Source organism: Pinus tabuliformis, chromosome X (genome assembly GCF_031772625.1).
Source record: "Pinus tabuliformis cultivar Carrire ecotype Pingquan chromosome X, CPIR1, whole genome shotgun sequence".
NCBI classification, from domain to species: domain Eukaryota; kingdom Viridiplantae; phylum Streptophyta; class Pinopsida; order Pinales; family Pinaceae; genus Pinus; species Pinus tabuliformis.
In genome coordinates, this window is record NC_142308.1 from 100,333,069 (window position 1) to 100,357,206 (window position 24,138).

Consider the following 24,138-nt stretch of genomic DNA (forward strand, 5'->3'; position numbering starts at 1 on the left):
CAACAAGATGAAGGTGGCCAAGTTAACTAGCCACCTTTCCCTCATTCAACCTCAACCATCTCATTATTTTTTCATGCCTTCTAATTACACAAATGCAAACAGAGGAGCTGGTTAGTTACTTACCTGAGATCCGAATGTGTTTGCTATGAGGTGTTGTGGCTCTCTCTCTCTACTGTATGCCTTTGTTTGTTCTCTGCTTGCTGATGTGTGCCTATGCCTTGTGCAGGTTCTTCTCTGGCTGAATCTGAGCTTTAGGTGCCTTCTTCAACTTCCATATTTGTACCCTCTTGTTGCTGATGCTGGATTTTAATGGGATCAGTTGCTACAGGAATTCCTACAGGAGCTCTTGTAGCTACTTCTCCCGTTGAAACTTCAACTTCTTTCTATGCATGGAGGTATGAGGATGATGCCAGAGATGTAGATAGAGATGGAGAGGTAATAGGTAGGCTTCAGGTGAGGTTGATGGTGCTGGCTACTCTCTTATTTTTTTGTTTTTTTCTTTTTCCTGAAAACTATTTTTCTCTGTGTTTTTCTTGGACAGGAAGAAGAATGATGCTTGGGGTGTGATGCAGGATTAGACATGATGGAAGGGAGGTTTGAAGACTGCAGGAGGATATATAGATTTTTTATGAAGCTTCTCTGTCCCTCAAACTCCCTTTCCTATCCATTTATGGCTCTCTGTATTCCTACAGTGGCCTCCTGTAGAAAACATAGAGCCTCCTATAGAAAACAAAGTTTTTGAAAAATATTCACAGTGAGGTGAGAAAGATGCCAAGAAAGATGGAGAAAAGTGTGGGAAGGTAGGATAGGTGTTGGTGTTGGTTTTAGGGCTCCCTTGGCACCTTCTGCTACTTCATGTATTCCTCCTGCAAACCTGCAATGCAACTGGAAATTCATTTTTCTTTTTCTCTTTTTTTTTTTTTTTTTTTCCTTAAAACAACTAGGGTGCCTCAGGGAGGTTTTCACAGTAACTGCCTATCCTAGGTGCCTCCAAGGGAGGTTTTCACCCAAGGATCATATTTTTCTCCCTTCTTTCTTTTTTTTGACATCACTGGGACACCTCAGGAGAGGTTTTCAACCCAATGATGGGACTCAAGCGCCTCATGGAGGTCTTCACTTGAGTCCTTATTTTTTTATTTTTTTTCTTCAGTGAGTGGATGAAGTGGAGGCTAATACATGCTCCACTACCATCTCTATCTTATTCAAATCTTCAATGAGCTCTCGCTTGGAGAGGGGTTTCTTGTAAACTTTCAACTGATGTCCATTGACAAGCATGGGGATGGCTTCATTATCAATGGTTCTAATCAGAACTGAACCATTGTCATTGCATTTCTCCACAGTGTAGGGTCCCAGCCATCTTGTCCTTAGCTTTCCCTTGAAATATTTATATCTTGAATCATACAGTAGTGCCCAACCTCCCTCTTCAAATTTCTTCTCCTTTATTTTTTTTTTCATGCCATATCTTTCTCTGAAGCTAAACTACCATTGTATGGAGAAGGGACTACATTATGTGTTCATCCTATCCATTGATCTAAAGTAATCTTTCTTTCTGTGCATGGCTGAGGTCTAGGTCCAGTTGAGCTGCCATCCTCAGGGTATTGAATTCAAATTCTATTGACAGCAAAGCCTTCTTCCCATGGACCATCTCATAGGATGTGAACCCTGTAGTTGTCTTCCATGTTGTATTATAGGCCCAAGTGACCTCAACTAATCTGTCCACCTAGCCTCTTCTGCTGATGCACACTACCTTTGTCAGGATCCCTTCCAATGCTATGTTAATGACCTCCACCTGCCCATTAGCTTGTGGATGGTAAGGGGTCAAAGTTCTTTGATTGATTCTATGATGTGTGAGCAGGTCTTCAATTAAATTGGAAGTAAACTGATTACCTTGATCTGTGACCAATTCTCTTGGATACCCGAACTTGTAGAATATGTTCTCTCTGAAAAATTCAGCCACTTTTTCCTCTGTCTCTGCTTTGATTGCTTTTGTCTCTGCCCACTTTGTTAGGTAATCGGTCCACATGATGATGTATTGCTTCTACTTTTAAGGAGGGCTAATGGGACCCACAAAGTCCATGCCCCACTTCTCAAATGGCTCAAAGGTCACTTGAGGTTGCATGGAAATTTCATCCTTTGGAGTAGGTTTCCCCATCCTCTGGCATCGATCACACTGGCTGGCATATCTCCTCACATCCTGATGAAGAGTGGGCCAGTAGTAGCCTGCTTGTAGTATCTTGAAGGCAATTCTTTTCACTCCAAAATGACCTGCATAAGGCCCATCATGATAGGTCAGGAGGATGTCAAAAACTTCCTCCTCCCTGACACATCTTCTCAAGATCTGATATGGGCCAAGTTTGAAGAGATTGCCCCAAATCCAGGTGAAAGGGGTGTTTTTCCTCACTATATTTCTCTTCTCTCTTGAGGATAGATGTGGTGGAAACGGTGTTGAAACCAAGTAGTTTTCTATATTAGCAAACCGTGGAGAGAGTACTGAGATAGAAAACAGGTGCTCATCCGTCATTTGGTCATCCACCATTCTTTCTTCACCTGCAGGAAAATTTACTCTAGACAAAAAGTCAGCAAGAACATTTTCTTTACCAGGCTTATCAATAATGGTCAAATCAAACTGCTGCAGTAAAAGAAATCATCTAATAATGTGAGCATTCACATTCAGTTTGTTCATTAAATATCTAATTGTAGCGTGATCAGTGTGCACAAAGGTTTGGTAGCCTATGATATAATGTCCGAATTTGTTTAAGGAATGCACGACAGTTAGGAGTTCCTTCTCAGTCACCGTATAGTTTAACTCTGACTTTGAAAATTTTATGCTTATAAAGTATATGGCATAAGGTAAATTTTCATCAATTTGTCCCAAGGCTACTCCTATTGTTGTGTTCAAGGCATCTATGTGAATGTGGAAACGTAGGGCCCAATTTGGGCCTCTTAGAATTGGGGTAGTCACGAACTTTCTCTTCAAGGTATCTAGGGCTTCTTGATAGTTTTCTGACCATATAAACTCGACATCTTTACCTAAAAGGCCAAACAAAGGAGAGGCTAGCTTGTTGAAATATTTAATGAATCTCCAGTAATACCTACCTAGACCAAGGAAACTTCTAACGTCTCTCACCTTTTGAGGAGGTGGGGCCCTTTGGATGATGGTAATTTGTTGGGGTCCACCTACAATCCTTGCTGAGATATTGCATGACCTAGCACGGTCCCTTCAGTCATCAAAAATTCACATTTTTCCAGACTGACGGATAGGTTCATCTCAATACACTTGTCTAGAACTTTTCCTAGGTTATATAAAGCTTCCTGAAAGTCAGAGCCATAAGGAGTAAAGTCATCCATGTATATCTCTACTGCATCATGAAATAATTTAGAAAATATACTCAATACCACTCTTTGAAAGTGGCTGGAGCATTACACAAACAAAAAGGAAGGACCCGGTATGCAAAGGTACCCCAAGGACAAGTGAAAGTGGTCTTATCTTGGTCTTCAGGGCTGATTTAAATCTAATTGTACCCGCTAAACCCATCTAGGAAAGAGAAAAACTTTTTCCCTGTTAGACCGTCTAACACTTGATCTATGAAAGGTAAAGGAAAATGGTGCTTTTTAGTGGATTTTTTCAATTCCTGATAGACGACACAGATTCTCCGCTTACCATTTTTCTTTGGCACTAGCACCAAAGGAGAGACCCATTCACTGTCAAAGATGTGATAGATGAATCCTGCATTAAACAATTTCTATAGTTCTTCCTTAACAATATCTTTAATTACTGGATTCATCCACCTTTGAGGCTACCTGACTGGCTTGCAATCCTCCTTGATGTATATATGATGAGTACATACTGAAGGGTGCACTCCCTTCATCTCCTTATAACTCTAGGCAAAGGCATCTAGGTGTTTTCTCAGTAATCTACACAGTTCCTCCTCCTAGGAAATGGATAGCGATGGATTGATTTTCAGGGTTCTTTCTGGGCTGAATTCTATATTCTTAACATGGAGAGGAGTGGAGTCAGCTTCACAAATATCAGTTGAGGGGTTGTTTTGGGTTTCTCATACTATGTCCTTTAATGGTCATACACTGGTGGGTGGATTCTGAATAAGGTTTTCAATGATATCATCCTCATCTTACAGTTTTCCCCTCATTATGATTTCTAATGCACAAAGCAGTGTAGAATAGACTTCATCCTCATCCTCCTCCTCCAACCAAAGAGGTAGATCATGTTCTAGCAAGGATTGCATAGGAGGATATGGGATTAACTGCTTAGACATATGCCCGTTCTTTATGGTCATGTTCCCAGCCCGACAACTAATGTTGGCATCAATAGTAGCCAACCAGGGTCTGTCCAGAATAAGAGGATACCTAGTGAGCCTTTCCTTTGGCTGGAGAACTAAGAAATCAACAGGATACTCCCAAGAATCAATGGAGACGATCACATCTTCCACAATCCCCTCAGGGGTCATGGTGGAGTGGTCTGCAAGCTGTAGCACGGTCGTGGTCTTCCTCAAGGAGCCCTGGAGGTTGAGTTTGAGCATTGTGTCCTTTTTCATCACATTAATGGTAGCTCCTAGATCAATCAAGGTGTGTGGGATCATGGTGCCATTGATGTTGACATCAACTACTGGGCTTCTAGGGTCCAGATATTTTGGACAGATTACTTGCCCCAACATCAGGTCGGATAGTTGCCCTATGACATTGATGGTTGGGGCATCCCTCTTGCGCCTCCCTCGATGCCTAAAGCACTTCTATTTGATCAACCTATTGTAGATAGGCACATCTTTTATGGCTTGGAGAAGTGGTATATTCACACATAAATGTTTCAATTCTCCCACGAGTTCAGTTTCTTCTAGGGTAGACTAGATTGTTATGGATAGTCTCTCAGGAAAAGGTGGATTTTCTTTAGGTTCGCTTTCCTCTTTATCTTCATCAACCTCCCTGGGTCGAGATTGCATATGTGGGAGAACTTTCCCAGATCACAAGTTAATTTCCTGAATCTCCACAGCATAATTTGGGCATGATGGTTCCCCACTATACACTTGCTAAGCCTGTCTGTTGTTTGGGTTGAGATTTGGTTGGGCAGGCATTTGGGGTTGCTTTGGTGGAGTAGGAGGTAATAGTTGTGGTTGGGTAGGTGGTGGAGGCAAAAGAGTAGGAGGAAAGTTCTATTGGGGCCTCCACCCCTAATGAGATGCATTCCACTGAGGTTGCGGCTTAGCATAGGATCAGGATGAATGGGTGGCTGGTTGGGCATGATATGGATATGTGAAGTACCAAGGAGGAGGTGTGGACCAGGAAGGATGAGAATGGGTGCCCCAAGAAGGTATGAAAGTGACTTGGTTGGATTTGTAGTATGCCTGAGATGTCCCTTGCATCCCATGCTGGTATGGTCTACGTCCATGCGGCCTCCTTTGGTTTATGTAATAGTGTTGTCCAGTGACTCCCTTAGCCCCTTGATATATAGCTTTAAGTCTGGGTAAGGAAGGGCACTTGTCTGTAGAGTGATTCTCTTCACAGACTAAACAAACTTCTATAGCGTTCAATGGGCATTCATTCCTAAGATGCCTCATGTTGCATCTAGGGAAAAAGGTCGCCAAAGCCCTCTTTGCTTCCTCTTGTTTCCTTTTGATATGTAAGTTATTCATTTGCATGGCAAGAGTCTGCAACATCTCACTCTTGAAGTCTTCCAGCATGCTTCCAATTTCTCCTTTAATGGATGGGCTAGAGGAAGAGGTATTGGCTATGGGTTGACTCCCCCTACCTTTCATTCTGGCTGCTCTAGAATGGTTCCTGAAAATAGTCTTTATGTCCTCATAGGACATTTGGTAGATGTCTCCCCCGGCCAGTAAATGGAGGGTGTTTGAAATATCTTCCTGAATTCCCCTGAGTAGGACTAGCTTTAGAGACTCAGGGTCAAGTCTACACACAACCCTTTTGTAATTGAGCTGGAACCTCTCTTCATAGTCCTCCTCGGACTCATCACTTCCTATGGTCATTCGGAAAATTTCTTCTTTAGTATATTTTAACCTACAATAGTCTCAATACTTGTTGTTAAAGGCTTGCTTCATCTGAGGCCAAGTTGTGATGTTGTTGCCAGGTAATCCCATGAACCAGTGCAAGGCGGCATCCTTGAGAGTGGAAGGAAATAGTTTCAACTTTTTCTCATCTTCTGCATAGTCATAGGTTTGACAGATAACAACAAACTCAAACAAAAAGGTGTCAGGATCTTCTCTAGTTAGACCGTGGAAATGAGGTAGGGCGGAAGGGCTTATATTCTTCATTTTGGTGTCCCCATTGGTCTCCCGAATGTGAAAGGTACCCTCTATTCTCTCTCCGTTCCCCCTAACATTTCTGTTTTCAGCCATTGGCTCCAAAGGAATGTTTTCTTCTTCTTCCTTCCTTATAGGTTCTTCAAATATGTCTGGCTGTTACTCTAAGGGTTCTTCTTGATCGCAACCACCAAAGAAGAGAGAAGGTTGGCTGTGTGAAGAAGTGGGGGTGTTGGGCAAAAATTTTCCTGAGTTATCTCTATTCCTACGAGGCATGAAAGGAAATATTTTTGGTTGGTTTTTGTTTCTTTTTCCCCACACTGAAAGTACCTGCAAAACTGAAATTGATTGAACAAAACAAATTGCAACTAACTGAAATGAACTTGCTGAAATGAAATTTGTAGAATTGAAGAGGAAAGCAAGGAAATGCAGAACTGAAGGAAAATAATGACTAGTCTACTCTTGCTAAAATGAAATATTCATAATTGAAAAGGAAAGCAAGGAAATGCAGAACTGAAGGAAAAGAAGCACTAGTCTACTTTTTCTGAAATAAACTATTAACAAAATGTTGCAATAGAAAATAGAAGAAATCAGTAATCACAGAATACTCTAATACTTCCCTGGCAATAGTGCCAGAAAGTATGGTGAGGACCAGTATTGCAGCAATAATCCTGCAACCCCTAGGCTACCTACTTTACTTTTATCAACCCGGTAGTTCGTAACAAACTTGGAAGCGACGGTGTTGTATGCACAAGTACTAGTTCTTACTGCAAGTTGTCACTTGGTTAGCGAGCATAAGATCACTAGGAGCTCAAGCAAACTTCTATGGATTTTAGAAGAAGGTCTATATGTGATGAAAGGAGGGAAAGACTACTCTATAGATACTATTCTAACTGCAGAAAGGAGAAAGCTTGAAATGTAAAGAAAAACTAGTAAACCCAAATTAACCAACTAATCCAACTTTTGTAGAAAGCACTATGAAAATTGTGAAAAGAATGCCATTACCTACTCAAGGAAGTAACAACATCTAACTAAGCTATTTCTGGAAGTAAATGAGCAGAAAACATTTGTTTATGTATTTTTATGTATTTTTATGTGAATTTGACATGCATGTAATTTATTGTTTGTGAATGTGGCAGCGGATAGGTGGCATTGGAGGGTGTTTTTGGTACTTGAGAGGATGTAGGATGGGTGGGTGGGTCCTAAGAGGTGTCAGGTGGCCTTCTGGATGCTTTTCCCACACTCGGCATTCAAAAAAAACCTACAGGAAAATCTATAGGAGGACACAGGAAATCTACAGGAGGAAAAAAATGTTCTACAGGAGGCCTACAAGAGGAGGCCGAGAGAAGTTTTGGTTGTTTTGAGAGTGTGAGAGTGGGTGGAATGAAGGTTGGAATGAGGTGTTAGATCACCTGGGGTATACCAAGAATCATTAGGAGAGAGAAAGATGATAGGATCTGCTCAAGGAGAGAAGAAGGAATTCTATGGAAAACGCAGGAAACTAGGGCAGAAATGAGGGAGACTTGGATGACCTATAGGACATGGATCAGATGGAGGATGAGATGGCTAATAGGTTGGCCTGTTACCGGAATATCTTTGTTGCATAAACAACTGACAGTCAACCAATGAAATTAAGCAAGCAATGAAATGAGTGCATCTAGAAAAATAGAGTTTTGCATCAAACTAGTCTAAACTGTGATCTAGCAAAGCAAATGCTGATAACTGATCCAATAAAGGAAATCATGAAAGAAGACTATTATAAGTAAATAAGTGAGCATGATGGATAAGTTTTGAATCAAAGCAAACTAGACAATTAACCAACTAAAAAGCAGTGAACACTAGAAGTCCTATGAGTTAGGAAAATCTGTGTTTTTGGGGTAGCAAGACGGTCTTTGCCTCAAATCATGGTCCCAGAGGGAGGAAGAGAGGCCAAGGTGCTATTGCTAGCCTTTTGGATCTTTTCTTTATCACTGCTTAACCTGCTATAGAAAGCACAAATGGAAGCAAACTATTGAATCATCAAAAACAACCTATTCTTGACCATAAAAGAAATTCATCTAACAACAACCTAATCTACAAACTGAAATAAAACATACAAATACAAGTAAAGAGGAGCTTGGATGCTTCGATTGGGCCCTAACCCAAGAGCTTTAGCACTCTTAGGTAACTCAATGCTAACTCAAAAAGGATTCCATATTTATTTCCAAAATAATAACAAGATTACATGGAACTATCAAAAAATAAGCTCGAAGTTGAGCAGAGTTTACATAAGCAAAAGTACAACAAAAATCCAACAAAAATGTGACCCTATTGAGGCCATATGCCTCTCTACTTATACAAATGAAGCTACCAATAGCTCCCTTAAAATCAGGGAGGCTTGGCTCCCAAAACTCGATATGGTCATCAGTTATCCTGCACTTGCTTGTTTGCCTGCTAATGCATGACCTGGCTGCTTGTACTTCGAGCTGAATGAAGGGGAATTCAAAGTGAGGAGTAATAAATGAGGGAGAATCCCTCCTATAAATCCTCTCCTTTGTCCACTTCGAGTTATTGCTGCCATTTGTCTAATGGATCCTTGACTTTGACCACAAAATTCATCAATAATTTGCATTAAACACATATTAGACCACATGGCATCATAACTAACTCAACTCACTCTATAAGCATAAATATAATTAGAAAATCATACAATAATCTAAGAGAATGGTTGATTTGACTAGGTTAGGAGGTAAAATGAGCCCATATAATTACCCATTTATGAGGCCCATCAACATGTAAACAAGTTCCTTACTCCCTAGGGTCCATCACCCAATTACCATTGCTCCTTTGCCTCCATTGCAGCTACCAAAAGATGGATGTCAACTGACGTATCCTAGTCAAACAACTCCTCATCTTGTCCATGCAAGGGAGGGAGGGGCGTATGCTCTAGTTCTCTGCCTGTACATTTGGCTCTTTTATGTTCCCTTACCATTTTGGTCTGCCTAATGCGATGATGGTTTGAGTGATGGTGTTTAGAAGTGTTGACTTCGTAAATGATGCCCCTTTATTCAAAGCTTGCCACCTACAAGAAAACAAGGTGTGAAGGAAAGTGAAGAAGAATAAATCTTGATGCAGGAGCATTCAGCCCAATAATGTCATTGTATTTTAGTAGACATAGGGGTATTGTGTTTTCAAGGGAGTTGGTCTCCTAAGTCTGAATTAATGTAATTATTTAGGTTTTTGAGTGATTTTAATGAGAATAGGATTTAATTGAATATTGTGAGGCATAATTGTAAATGTTCCCAAATGTAAGAGAACATGAGGGATTTAGGATAGTTGAGAGAATGAGGGATTGAGAATTAATTGTAAAACTCAGATTAGGAGTTAGTTCATGATTTTATGGATTAGAGAGGATCCTTAGTGATGAGGAAGAGATTTTAGGATTTTGTTGAGGAACCTATGAATCTAAACCAGGAATTGGTTTTAGAATCCCTTTGTATAAATGTGATCCAAGAAGGCAAAGTCAGGGGATAGAGAGTTAGATAATTAGCTAGTTAAGCTAGTTAGAGTGGGATTTAAGCCTACGGGCAGATTGTTAATAGAGGCCATTGTAATCAGAAGATCAGGCTAGAGAGACAGAGTGTCAATATGTAATCATTGTTATATATATGTATCTCTCTCTCTCTCTCTCTCTCTCTCTCTCTATATATATATATATATATATATATATATATATATATATATATAGATATAGATATACAGTTTTTGGTTCAAACATGTATAAATGATCAGAGAGGTCTAGGGACAGTGACAATGGAAATTGCGATAGCGATGTGGCCAATACATCGATAGCGATAAAGCATTGATCGATGATCAAAGGTATCGATGATCAAGGCATCAAAGATTAGAGTGGCGCAGTGGAAAGGTGATATGGAAGACCCGATAAGTTTTATGGGTGCAGTTAATAGATTCTGAAATCTGATGTTGCATTATCGCATATCGGATGCGATAGAGGCCTATGTTAAGAAACCCGCAGAGGATGTGATTGCAATTAGTGATAAAGCTAAACCTTGGTAAATGTGCAGAGGTTGTATTAAAGCAGGAATGTATGTTTTATGCGTGTTTACTTTGTAAATGGTTTATAATGGAATTAAGCACAGATAAGGGTTTTACGTGTTAAACTATATGTAAGTCCAACATTATCAAAGAATATAAGGGTTTTATGTGTTAATTCGTATATAACCAATGCATAAAGAGGGGAAAGCTTATATATATTCGGCCAAGGTTTAGTAAGGGTTAATGAAGGGTGAATGAGTCTCGATAGGATGGATTATAATGAAAGATTAAATAAAGTTATATTTGAAGGCTTGAGGGGTGATTAAGACCCGATAAGTGTATATTGCTTAAGGGTTAGCCTATGTTGGGCATTCGTAAATCATTCCGCATAGGAATTGATTAATGGGGCCTTAACCCTAGAATTGATGATTTAACTCGGAAGTGAGTTAAAATTCCTGGGAGAGATCAGATATATGAATAAGACATGCATACTATCGGTGAAAGTGGGGGTAACCCTGCGTCATTTGGTATGAAAGCATAATTGTTATTGGAGCAATTGATAGCAGAACAAAATAAGGAAATTCTATAGAAAAGGAGTTAAAACAAAGATTTGTTTTAAGATGTTTCTGCAGGCAGAGGGGATCAGATTCTAATTTGACAAACAGTAAACACACAAAGGTGATGTGTAGCTCCACTTACAGATGCAAGGAATAGAGGACAATCCATTGAAAGTACAGGTAAATGGTGGAACAAGATCATGCAGAGATCTTGAAGGTGAGATGACATGTTCTATTTTAATTTGATTGAAGATTTAAGAATGTGTGTTTTTACATTAATGCACAAGTAGCAACATAAGGAAAACACCGTGATTTTTTTCCTTGAGGAAAGTGGATACTCACTGAAATGTGAACCTAAAGAATCCAATTGAAGGTTGGACAAAGAGGATAAGAGTATTCTCAAAAGTAAAGTGAGAAGCAAGCTTTTGAAAGCTTTGGAATGATCTTTGGCTTGAGTAACATTGATATCTAGGTGACGATATAAGGAGGTGAGAAGATTGTAGCAAGCCTAGAGCAAGGAGTGCTCAATTGGTTCCAAAGGAAAGAACCAGAGAAATGCTAAAAGACTGAGCTCAGAGGAGAGAAGCTTAGTGAAACATATGTAGTAAGGAGGAGACTTGTTACTGCAGAGGTATTGTTGCAACTCACAAAGGTAATCCCACAAAGGATGTGGGTAGAATTGCCAAGGTAATGAAGGAAGATGGTAAGACTTTCTAAGCGAAAGAAGTAGTGGTCAGAACCAAGTATTTCATGGTGATTGAAATACAAGAGGACAGTTGTGTTCTTAGAAGGTGCAGATGAGTTGAAGCCTAGAAGGAGTAGAGAAGAGTGCTCAAAGGAGGTTCTAGAGATAGAGAACTAATTGCTTGCCAAAAGGCCAAGTACAGAGGAAATTTTGGTGAGGTAAGTTGCAACAAGAAGGACTTGTTGTTGCAGAGGCTTTAGTGCAGCTCATAGTGAATGATTGAGGAACTCATAGAAAGAGGAAGATGACTACTGATAGTCATAATAGAGGTTTTGAGGAAGACCACAACAGAAGAAAGATGAAGAAAGAGGATACCAAGGCAAATGACAAGAGCATGAGTCAAGAGGAAATTGACAAGGAAATTGCAGAGATGAAAGGACAACTCAATGTATTGATGAGGATACTAGAGGAAAGTTAGAGACAAGGTTGGGTATTAAAGCAGAAGCCAGTGAAGTGGTCTAAGTTACAGAGAAGGCTACAACAAAGGAAAGTAAGGTGGCTGATGGAAAAACTCATAGAAGCTGAGTTGGAAATGGAAGTTTCCATTTGTGAACTAGAGTAGGGTGAAGTTCTGGGTGAAGATGAAGACTTGAAGACTAAAACTTCAAGTGAGGGCAAAAGGTCTGAAGATTTTAAATCTGACAATTTGTGTATGTTTGTAGGTGAAACATGTAAAGAAGGACAATTTGCTGATATTGTCATAAAAAGGGAAGAAAAAAAGCAGAATCTAAATTCTATTTTAAAAGAGGAAGTAGAGAAGGATATCAAGCAATCAAGCAAAGGACTTGATGAGATTGAGGAGAAGACCATTGAAATATTTCTAAGTCATGTAAAGGACTTGGAACAACTAGAGGAATTGGTGATTGAATCATCAAATGAAGTCATGAGGTCGCGTGGTTTTACAACTGACAGGTTGTGTATAAATGTAGGTATTGCAGAAAATAAACCATTTTATTGAAATGTATGGAATGAAGCTGAAAATTTCCAAATAAAGTATAATGATGACTGCCTTCCGAAGGAAGATAAAGTTGAGTTATTACAACAGAAAGAGATTATAAATTCCATTCTTAATGGAGGAAATATCTTCAGTAGAGATGAGATAGTTATGTCCTATGATAATAAATTTTCTATTGAAGAGAATAACAAGGAATTGATTTTCTTAAATGATCAAAGGGAGAGTGATAGAAAAACATCTAAAACTACTAAAGGGATAGAGGATCAAAATTTTATTCTAATCGAGAATGGAGAAATAGTGTCAATAAGTTATGCTTGTGACAAAGAAGAAGATAGTGAGGATTGTACAAAGCTTTTGGAAGAAATTCCAAGTGAGATGGCAAATTTGTGGCATGATTTAAGTCTTTTGGAGAAAAGGCTAGAAGACCAAAAGGTAAGTGTTCAGGTTGTAAAATCATAATTGAACGAGAATGAAGAAGTTCACTATAGTGGACAGGGACAGAAATACATCATCAGAATAGGTGGTGTGGAGGAGAGACTAGTTGACAGTCTCATGAATTCTTTTGAGAATTCAAATCAGCATATTGATGTGCTGATAGAGGAGGAGAAAACAAAGCAGCAAATTGAATTGTTGCCAAAGGAGGAAAATGTGCAGAAGCCTTATTTTTTTTATTTTAACAATTGTTTGAGTGTAGGTTTAGTTGCAAATGTTGGAGGAATTTTGGCACAGATGAGTAGCCAAAAAAAAAAGGAAGAAGAAGATTCTATGGAAGAATTTAATCAATGGAACAGAGATGTTCAATTGCTAGAAAGAATGCTGGACAATCAAGATTTCATGTAGAAAGAGATAATCATAAAAGAGGGTAAGGATGAAAGGGAGGCAATAAGCATAAGAGTCAAAGAAAAAGTTGGAGCAAGAGCAATGTCTACAATGGTAGCAAAAGCAAGAGTAGAGGAACAAGTAGTAAACCAACAACTACAAAGTGAAAATAACAAATAGATGATTGAAGAGTTAGTGGAAAACAGCAACAACCTGAAATAAAGAGAAAGGGGCAGAAGTAAGAGGCAGAGTATGGACCAGTCCAAGGATGTACTCGAAACGAAGATTGAAGAATTCTAGCAGTTAATGATGAAACAATCCATATGGAGGAGAATGATAGCAGCAGGAACCATGATCAATCAGAGTATGAACCTGATTGATAAGGAGAGGAAGCTGAAACAGAAGACAACAGACATACAGCAGCAGCAAAGGATAAAATCATTTGGACAGCTACAAACTAAAGTTTGGGACCATGGAGGTTTTCTATCAACTTATGAACACACATGATCAGGAGATCATGAAAATTTTCTATTTTGGGAGTCTGATGCAGGAGCATTTAGCTCAATAATGTCATTGTATTTTAGTAGACATAGGGTCATTGTGGTTTCAAGGGAATTGGTCTCCTAAGTGTGAACTAATGTAATTATTTAGGCTTTTGAGTGATTTTAATGAGAATAGGATTTAATTGAATATTGTGAGGCATAATTGTAAATGTTTCCGAATGTAGGAGAACATGAGGGATTTAGGATAGTAGAGAGATTGAGGGATTGAGAATTAATTGAAAAACTCATATTAGGAGTTAGTTCATGATTTTATGGATTAGAGAGGATCCTTAGGGATGAGGAAGAGATTTTAGGATTTTATTGTGGAACCTATGGATCTAAACTAGGAATTGGTTTTAGAATCCCTTTGTATAAATGTAAGCCAAAAAGGCAAGGTCAGGGGTTAGAAAGTTAGATAATTAGCTGATTAAGCTAGTGAAAGTGGGATTTAAGCCTACGAGCAGATTGTAAATAGAGGCCATTGTAATCAGAATAGTAGGCTAGAGAGACAAAGTCTCGATATGTATATATATATATGCAGGGATTGATTCGAACCTGTATAAATGTGTGTTTCGAATACAAAATGATGAATTATGTGTTATCAGAGATTTTCATAATATAAATATATCCAGGTAGGTCGAGGCGAATACACAGAGGAGAGTAAAGGGCCATAGGACCCAACTGGAAGACGAAGTGATGCTATGGAGTGATTGTGATACAGAAATCACAGAGATAAGCTCAAGCGGGAATGAATTGAGCAGGAGAAGAGTGATAGGGGAAACCTTTGGAAAACCAGGAAACCATAGAGACCTGAAGAAATGGCATAAAGTCTAAGTAAAGAAGAAGAGCAGAGAAGTGAAGTATCGGCGCACAGTAACCGTTGGATCTGGAAGATCAACGATCAGGATTAAATCGCATCGGTGAAATCCTTATGGATAGATCAGAATCGGGCCTTAGACAAGAGCGATGATTGTTTGCTAGTTGATCATGGACCATTGGATCGGAGCTAGATCAACGGTCACGATCTAATCGCAAATCAGATATCGAAGATTTCAATGGACAACGAAAACAGAAATTGCGATAGCGATGTGGCCGATACGCCAATAGCGATAAATCGTTGATCGGCAATCGAAGGTATCGGTGATTGGGGCTTTGGAGATCGGAGTGGCGCAGTCTGATATGGTGGACCCGATAGGTTATATGGGTGTAGTTAATAGATTTTAAAATGTGATGTTGCGTTATCGCATATCGAATGCGATAGAGGCCTGTGTTAAGAAACCCGTAGAGTATGCGATTGCGATTAGCGATAAAGGTAATCCTCGATAAATCTGCAAAGATTGTATTAAAGCGGAAAGGTATGTTGTATGCATGTTTAATTTGTAAATGTTTTAAAATGGAATTAAGCATGGATAAGGGGTTTATGTGTTAAACTATATGTGAGTCCAACATTATCAAAGGTTATCAGGGTTTTATGTGTTAAGTCGTATATAACCAATGCATAAAGAGGGGAAAGCTTATATATATGCGGCCAAGGTTTAATAAGGGTTAATGAAGGGCGAATGAGTCCCGATAGGATGGATTATAATGAAAGATTAAATAAAGTTATATTTGAAGTCTTGAGGGGTGATTAAGAGCCAATAAGTGTATATTTCTTAAGGGTTAGCCTATGTTGGGCATTGGTAAATCATTTCGCATACGAATTGATTAATGGGGCCTTAACCTTAGAATTGATGATTTAACTCGAAAGTGAGTTAAAATTCCTGAGACAGATCAGATATATGCATAAGACATGAATATTGTGGGTGAAAGCGGGGTTAACCCTACGTCAAATCTGAATAATAGTATGAATGCCAATGTAAAGACGATAGCAAAATACATTTGGGTGAAATACTTCACACATTTCCAATTAACTACCTACAAAAAAAAGAAAAAGGAAAGGAAGAAAAAAGAAAAAAGAAAAAATAATTTCTAATACACATTAGAAAATATCTAAATAAAATTCTTACTAATTAATGTTTTTTTAAATATTTTAAGAACTATTACAAATATTTGCAAAACATCATGTTTATCCATATAAATATTGATAAGTAATTTATTTTGAAAAAAAATAATAGATAAATAAAATAATGTTAAAATTAACCAATATATAAAGCAATTAAAATATTATATTTTTTAATAAAAAATTGGGATTACATCAATATATATTTAATAAAATATTTTCTTGTGAGTAATAATAATATATTAAAACGAATTTTCGGAAGGGCTCACCATGGCAACAGCTTCAGCCATCCAGAGCTCAAGCTTCGCAGGCCAGACCATCCTGAGGCCGCAGCAGAATGAGCTTGTCAAGAAGGTAGGCACGTCGCAGGCTCGAATCACCATGCGAAGAACCGTCATGAGCGCCCCTGAGAGCATATGGTATGGACCTGATCGCCCCAAGTTCCTTGGCCCCTTCTCGGAACAGACGCCATTGTATCTCACCGGAGAATTTCCAGGAGACTACGGGTGGGACACGGCCGGGCTCTCTGCAGATCCTGAGACCTTCGCCAAAAACAGAGAGCTGGAGGTGATCCACAGTAGATGGGCCATGCTGGGGGCGCTGGGTTGCATTTTCCCAGAGCTGTTGGCTAAAACCGGTGTGAAATTTGGGGAAACCATGTGGTTCAAGGCCGGGGCGCAGATATTCTCAGAGGGAGGCCTCAACTACCTGGGGAACCCTAACCTGATCCATGCGCAGAGCATTCTAGCCATCTGGGCGTTAAAGGTTGTGCTCATGGGATTGATTGAGGGATACAGAGTTGGGGGAGGACCCCTTGGTGAGGAGCTGGACCCTCTGTACCCAGGGGGAGCCTTCGACCCACTGGGGTTGGCCGACGACCCGGAGGCGTTCGCGGAGCTGAAGGTGAAAGAGATTAAGAACGGGCGGCTCGCCATGTTCTCCATGTTCGGCTTCTTCGTGCAGGCAATTGTGACCGGGAAGGGTCCCATTGAAAATATCTACGACCACTTGGTTTGGTTAGGGAGATGGGAGGATGTGCGGCAAGTGTTTGACAAAAGGCATCACCAATATTTGGGCTCATGGAGAGGCCTGAACTCACACCACGCACATAATAGATCTTCTGGAGAGGCTTTGAGAAACCCTCGTGAGAGGCAGTGTTCAGATGCCGTCCAACCCCTGCTCGGTCCTACAGAAGATGGTGTTGTGAAGGAAAAAAAAGAAAAGAAACAGGCACAGGTTGGGCTCTCTGCCCCCTTTCAGATTCAAATCACACAGATCTCAGGCAAAACCACTCTGCAATGGGTACACCCTTCAGATCTGGTGCAAAATCTCAAAGTAAATCTGGAACGTCGATTCGGGATCCCCTCTGCCCTATAGAGACTTATATTTCAAGGTAAACAACTCGAAGATATTCTTCCTCTCTCTTCTTACAACATAAAAAATAATAGCTCTTTAGTGTTTTCCCTTCGTTTGCGAGGTGGCGCTGCAGGTCAATCTTATTCTGCTCCTCCCTTCTCCTACAAAGCTGCAGTTCGCTCTGAGATACCCAAATCCCCTGAACCTCCCAAACCTAAGCCTTTTCTGGTTGACAAGCTAGAGGAGGTCCCCTCTGTTGAGATCTCCCACCCTGACCTTGCAGATGACATTCAAAGATTTGCTGAGAGGGCCATCATTTGCAGATTCAATGGGCTTTGGCCTCGCTCTAAGGACCTTTATGACTGGATCAATGAAAACTGGACTCACCATTGCAAGGTCTGCTTCTGCGCAAAAGGATATTTTATAGTTCTGTTCGACAGTCTCAAGCACTATGAAAAGGCCTTAGAAGAAGGTCCTTGGTTCATGGGTTCAGCAGGACTCTTCATAACTCCATGGTTCTCAGATTTTGACCCAGCTTCTGCAGTCATTACCAAAGCCCCTGTCTGGATCAGACTCCCAAACTTTCCAGTTCACCTGTGGCAGACAGCAGTCTACAGGAGCATAGGCAACACCTTGGGCAACTTTATAATGGGAGATTACAGGCGGGAACAACAAGGTCTCTACACATATGCTAGAATATGTGTGGAGCTAGATCTAAGCAAGGGACTGCCAGAGCAAATCAATCTCAAGATCAATGACTCTGTCTGGACCCAGAACCTAGATTACGAAAACACCGCCTTCCGCTGTCGCCACTGTCACCTAACAGGGCACCTGCAGAATTCCTGCCCTTCGCTGCCAGCAAAATCGAAAAAGGGCAACTCTGCAAAGTCCAAACCCAAGCATTGGACCCCTTGTTCTCTGCCGCCAATAGTGAGCTCAGAGTCCTCAAGCTCGGAAGATGAGGACAGTGATTCAGAACTGGACCAGGCACCTCAGACGATGGATCCGGTCACAGATACAACTGCGCACAACACTGTCACAGCATTCTCCCAGAAACGTGTCCATGAGACCTCCTCTTCTGAATCAGATAAGGAGATCTCCCTGATGGAGAATTCCAGTCTTCAAGTGGTTTTAGCTCACACTCCCCAGGATGGCTGGATAAAAGTCAACTCAAAGAAAGGGAAAAAACACCGTGTTGAGGTCACTGCCCCTGTGGGGTAATAGTCAGTTTTTGCTCTCAAGTTATTTGTTGTAGCTCTGTGATTGGTTCACTCCTTCTCCGGGACCGAGGTTGATAATTTCATCATTTCCGGTCTGCGGGTTTCTTGTCTCTCATGATTGTATTATATTTTAGTCAATGGAAATAGTTTAATTTTACTGAGAAAAAAAAAATATATATTTAATAAAATAAAATAAATAACACATTATTAAATAAAAATAAGATTTCTTGGACTCCTCTCGGTAGTTCTAACTTCTCTAAATAAGAGTGGTTATGAAGCTCAACGATTTCTCTTTATATAATTTGTAAGGGGAAGCTGTCGAATAAATATTTGGCGTTTATTTGTTTACTTTTCCTTCCTTTACCAGGAATGGCACGTAAGCCATTGACTATTGGTATAATAAATTAATAGATGGAAAGAAATCGAGTTGGTATAGTACAACTATCACTCTTCTTTTCATTAGAAAAAATCATGATATAGTACTAAAATATGTTAAGTGATCCTAAAGTATGGTTGTAGTCGAGCTGTTCTTATTTATGTTTTGAAAAAGATATATATATATATATAATCGTTTTAGGGTTTTTTTCCAATAGATATTTAGTGATATAAATTTCAATGCTACTTTTATGTTATATACTTTATGTTTTAAGTTAGAGAAAAATTGTTTATTAAGAAGTTGTTTTATGATTTGAAATTTGGTTAATTGATTTATTGTGTTAATAGGCAGTTGTGTTTAGATTTTAGATTTGAAACTGGATTAATTTGCGTATTCTGCTGGGTGTTAGGACTTTATTGCATCAATGTTATTCTTGCAATGGTGATTATAAGTAGAAAAATATATTATAAATAAGGATTATATTTGATAGTATGTATAATGATATCAAGGCAGTTGTTAATGTAAATTTTATAACTATAGAATCAGTGATTATAAACTTCATTGAATTTTATTTTTTCCCAATTAGTTTGAGTGTTTCATTTATTATTTATTATCTTATATGACTATTTTTCTTCAATTATATTTTATTCATATTCTTTTACCACGTAAATTCTTTATTTTTAAAGTGTTTTATTTTGTATTATTATTTCCCCAAAATTATATTTCATCTCGGCCTATTTAATACTAACCAGTGTCTCAGAGTGAAGGTGAGTAAATGACCAACTCTTTTCATTGCATATGACAGGAAAAAATGGCTATATCTGTTGTGTGGTTGTGGTGTTCAAATTTTGTCCATCACAGAGCAGATTTTAATTAGAGGAGTCAAATTCCATCGTAAATGATATGTCTTTCTCTTCGGTGTTGGCTACAAAATGACGCGGCTCATGAACATAGTTTAATTCCTCATTAACCCAATTTATTGCATGCACTGAGGTTTGTGTTTTTTGAGACAAAAATAAAGGAAGCAGAAAAAAAACCCTATGATATGAGATAACCCCTGGAGGCTTTCCCATCTGATTCCACCAATGTAGAAGATCAGCAAAGCTACAACCCGTCGAGGCTACATTTTTGTCTTTGACTAGGGTTCTGATTGCATCCAAAGTTTTAAGTTTTTTTGGGGACTGAAGGCTCTATTGGTGTTGGTTTTGTTGCGCTAGTGAAACACCTAAAGATCACATTCAATACAATTTTTTTTGTGTAACACATTTGAGGTAATGGACGATCTGTTTCAAGGGACCATGTAGAAGTCAAGAAGGAGGTGTTTGCTTTTGTAAATGTGACGAGCAATTTTTTCAATGCATATATTTTAAATATATATATATATATATATATATATATATATATATATATATTCGAGTTAATAGAATGTTATAGACATATTTGGGCACTTCAACCCCAATCTTATATGTCAATAAACTAGGGCTCTTTAATCCCTAAGACTGTTGTTTCATACCCTAAAGGATCATGGTCAACTGATTACATCATTCCCCAAAAGTTCCACTTGAAAAACCACTCAGAACTGGCCAAAACTGGACCATACAGACTGCTCCATTGTCAGGGTGCGATGCATACTAACTCCTACACTAGCCAGGTGCGATGCATACTGAAGAGGCCTTCTATGGGGTGCAATAAGCAAGAACGGACAAATGTTCGAGACAGTTTTCTAAGTGGATGTTCATGGAATCTTCTAGAGACTTCTCCTATGACACTTTCCTCTCTGAATTCGCCCAGGGATGAGTAAGAGATCCAAGAAATCTCCAAGTGGAACCAAGAACAACAAGTGGAATGACAATAATCAAAAACCCAGAGATGACTCACACCCTTGCACACATCTATAAATGGATCCCTCATCTGAGAGATCTAGAGGCTGGAATTTTGTAGTTTGTAAGGAAGTGCTAATAGTTTGTCTTTGAGAAAGAGCATTGTATGGTTGGATGATCTTGCTTTTCATGAGGTGAAGAGGGCTATGATGCTGGGAGGATGATGCTGGATTAGATAGCCGGGTTGTAATTCTCCCTTCATATTTAATAAAGTTCTTTGAGTTTTCCTCCATACAATTGTGTATTTGTGAATGCCATTGTATGTTCATTGTATTTTTGATTCTACAATGCTTATGATATAATAGATCAAGATGCTTTGATGGTGTTTTGTTACTTTGTTTCTACAGGTATTCTCTAAGAGGGACAAGTAGGAGAGGAGTCACAAGCTTTTTCAAGGGGGAGAGAGATCAAGCAAGGAGTTAAGCGGAAGATCTAGGTTGGTTCCTTTACCTCTCTCTTATCTATCATGCATAGAGGAAATCAAAAATTGCTTTGATTGTTTGTTTCTAGGATAGCTGACAATACTAGAGGGCTAGTAGATCGAAAACACACTAGTTTTCCTCGAAACATAGAAAGGATAAAAAATGCCAAGTTCTAGCAAGAGAAGTTTAATCAAATAATTAATTTCAAATTATATAATCCCAAGACATTATTATTATTAGTGCATCCAATATATAATGTATTGAATGTAAAGAGGAAGAAAGTCACTAGGATTTGTCATAAGAAATGGGATGCCTCGGAAGTTAGATCTCTCCACACTAATTGATTATACCTTTTGTGTCTAAAAACATTGTTACTAACATGGAGCTTTTTGGCCTTTAAATAGGGTACATTAAATAAATATACCATGGGAAAACCATTATTTTTTATATGCTTGGAGCACAAAACCATTGGTAACTTGACTGAGTTAAGTTTACTTGGACTACACTAACAATATCCCCCTTAAATTTGACTCATGGAGATTGACCTAGTCCCAACCTCTCAATAACCATCTGATACCTGAGATCTCACATTTGGCCTCTCAAGCTAGATACTTATACCTCCTGCCACTCCAATAACTCTCCAAGTGGTCCACTGCACATCATGATGATTGCATGTTCCACTACATTGCATGTATGCCTGATCAAAGTCTTGATGGCTTACAACAATTCATTCCCCTATACAACATGTATGCTTGGACATAGTTTCTTGCAACTTCCTACGGGAATACACCTGCCTATGACAATATTTCACTAGTTGGAATGAAACCCTTAGGGTGTTCAAGACATCAAACACGAGTTTGTTCACTCTATACTACTCCATCTTCATTCGTTTGCTTCATTACGGCCACTCTCTCAGCTTTTATATCTCACCCGATCCAAATATTAACTTGCACTGTCATGCTACTTGACATCTCTCTTTATATCACACCTAGTTCATACCATATCTCCTGAATCCATCGATTATTCATTACCCTAGTCAATTTTGAAAAACCAGCAACGCAATATATAAATATGTACCACCTCACAAGGCCCAACCTTTTCCATCTTGTACATTTCTTAGACCTTTTACATTTTCTTTTTGAATTATTCCATAGTTGTTTCTCTCCTCTATCATATATATCGACAACAAATTTATTTATTTGTTTAACAATATCATAGTCCACATGTGCATGCAACTTGGCACTTACAAATATATCATTGTTATGGGATTTCATTCAACCATGTTCTTGTATCCATATTTTAGTGAACACTTGTGCTTCTCAATTAATAGTGACAATGTTCCCAGTGAATACATGGGCTCAAGGTTCTTCTCTAAAAAAAGATAAATCCACTAGGCAGCAAGAAAATACAACATCTATAGCAACATGGGTCTCCTATTTGATCTCACTCACTAGAGATATCCATCCAAGATTGTTTGTTTCTTTTGGGCCTCACACTTATGGTTTTTTCCTTTTTCTTTTCATGATGCTAACCAATTGATTGCAGCTAAACTCAATTATTTTCCTTCTACTATTATTGTCAAGCATGCCTATTATCTACAAATTTCCACCATGGCCTCCACAACCATTGGCTCCACCATCGGTGCTACCACTCACTCTAGGGCCACCTGGCCTGCATAATCAACACACTACTTAGAACCAGATGCCTCACCATAGGAGATTTCAAACTCATCATACCTTCCTCGCTTGACTCTACTATTAAGAGATCATGATCTTTACTGTTATTCCAAGAGAGCTTCAAACTTGAGCTTTGCTATCGATAACCAAAATACATTCATTTTTACAACTCGACCAACTCAAGGGATACATCCTCTACATTGTACATGGCCTACAATGCCTATATGTTCCCAATATATTGAATTCCATCTCTTTGATTTGAGCAATTAGATGTTCTTTCCCACTTGAACTCTGCTCCTCATTCTTGTCCTCAATAGAAATAAATAAACCTTTGTGAAAAAATATAATCATGAATGTAATATATAAGGAACCAAAAATATTGATAATGCCAAGAAATACCAAAGTAAAACTCCAACTCTAGGGGAAAACCCAAAAGTGATTCCATTAGTCCTTGGCAAAATCCCTAGAAAAGCAAACTAGGGAGCCCACACTTGCTCAACCCTCAGCTCCATACAATGGCCAAGTAGTGCATACCTCATCAACCCTTGGCACATTTTAATTAAGATTAATAATACCATTTATAGGCTTCTTTCCATCCCAATACAACTTGAATACTTCCTTGGACCACAAAACTATGTTCCCAAAACCACTAGATATAGACTGTCATTCCCAAGTCAAGGTGAATCCTAACAATCCCTCCCTTACACTTGAATAGGAAATTTTTTGGATCCAACCCCCTAAATATTTGGGTACTCAAGATATTCTCGCATTCCCCCTATCTCTCTAGACTTTTTGGTACACATGCCTACCAAGTCTCACAACAACATGCCCAATTGTATTATCTCTATTATAATTAATATTTTTATTAGCTAATATTATTACTTCATTTATTCTTATACTCTTTCCTTTCCTTTCTCTATTCACTATTGATCTAGATTTGAGAGGCAATCGATTCCAAATATGACCCATTTGAAAGCCCCTTGAATAGGACCTAAATTATTAATAGTGATCTTCTGACTTGATAACATTAATATGCTTTGATCGAATGGAATACTAAACTTCTGAAAGTGCTAATAGTCTCTAAATTCATTAATTAAAAGAATTTAACAATCATAACTACACAAACAACATGAATAAGAAAACATCAAACAAGAGATCAATCACATAAGATAAGAGATCATCGAGTTAGTAATTGAGATCACCCTATGTGGGCTAGGTCACTAGGATCCACTAAAATGGATAATGAGTTCATTAGTTACTCTTCAATAATGATTCTCTTCATTTTCA

The 24,138-nt window shown here is 38.8% G+C and overlaps 2 pseudogenes; one reads left to right on the forward strand and one right to left on the reverse strand.

The window, feature by feature from the left end:
* LOC149138600 (transcription factor MYB114 pseudogene) overlaps positions 1-24,138 on the reverse strand; it is a 100,304-nt pseudogene that overhangs the window by 13,171 nt on the left and 62,995 nt on the right.
* On the forward strand, positions 16,192-17,298 carry LOC149138601 (chlorophyll a-b binding protein type I, chloroplastic pseudogene; annotated as a pseudogene).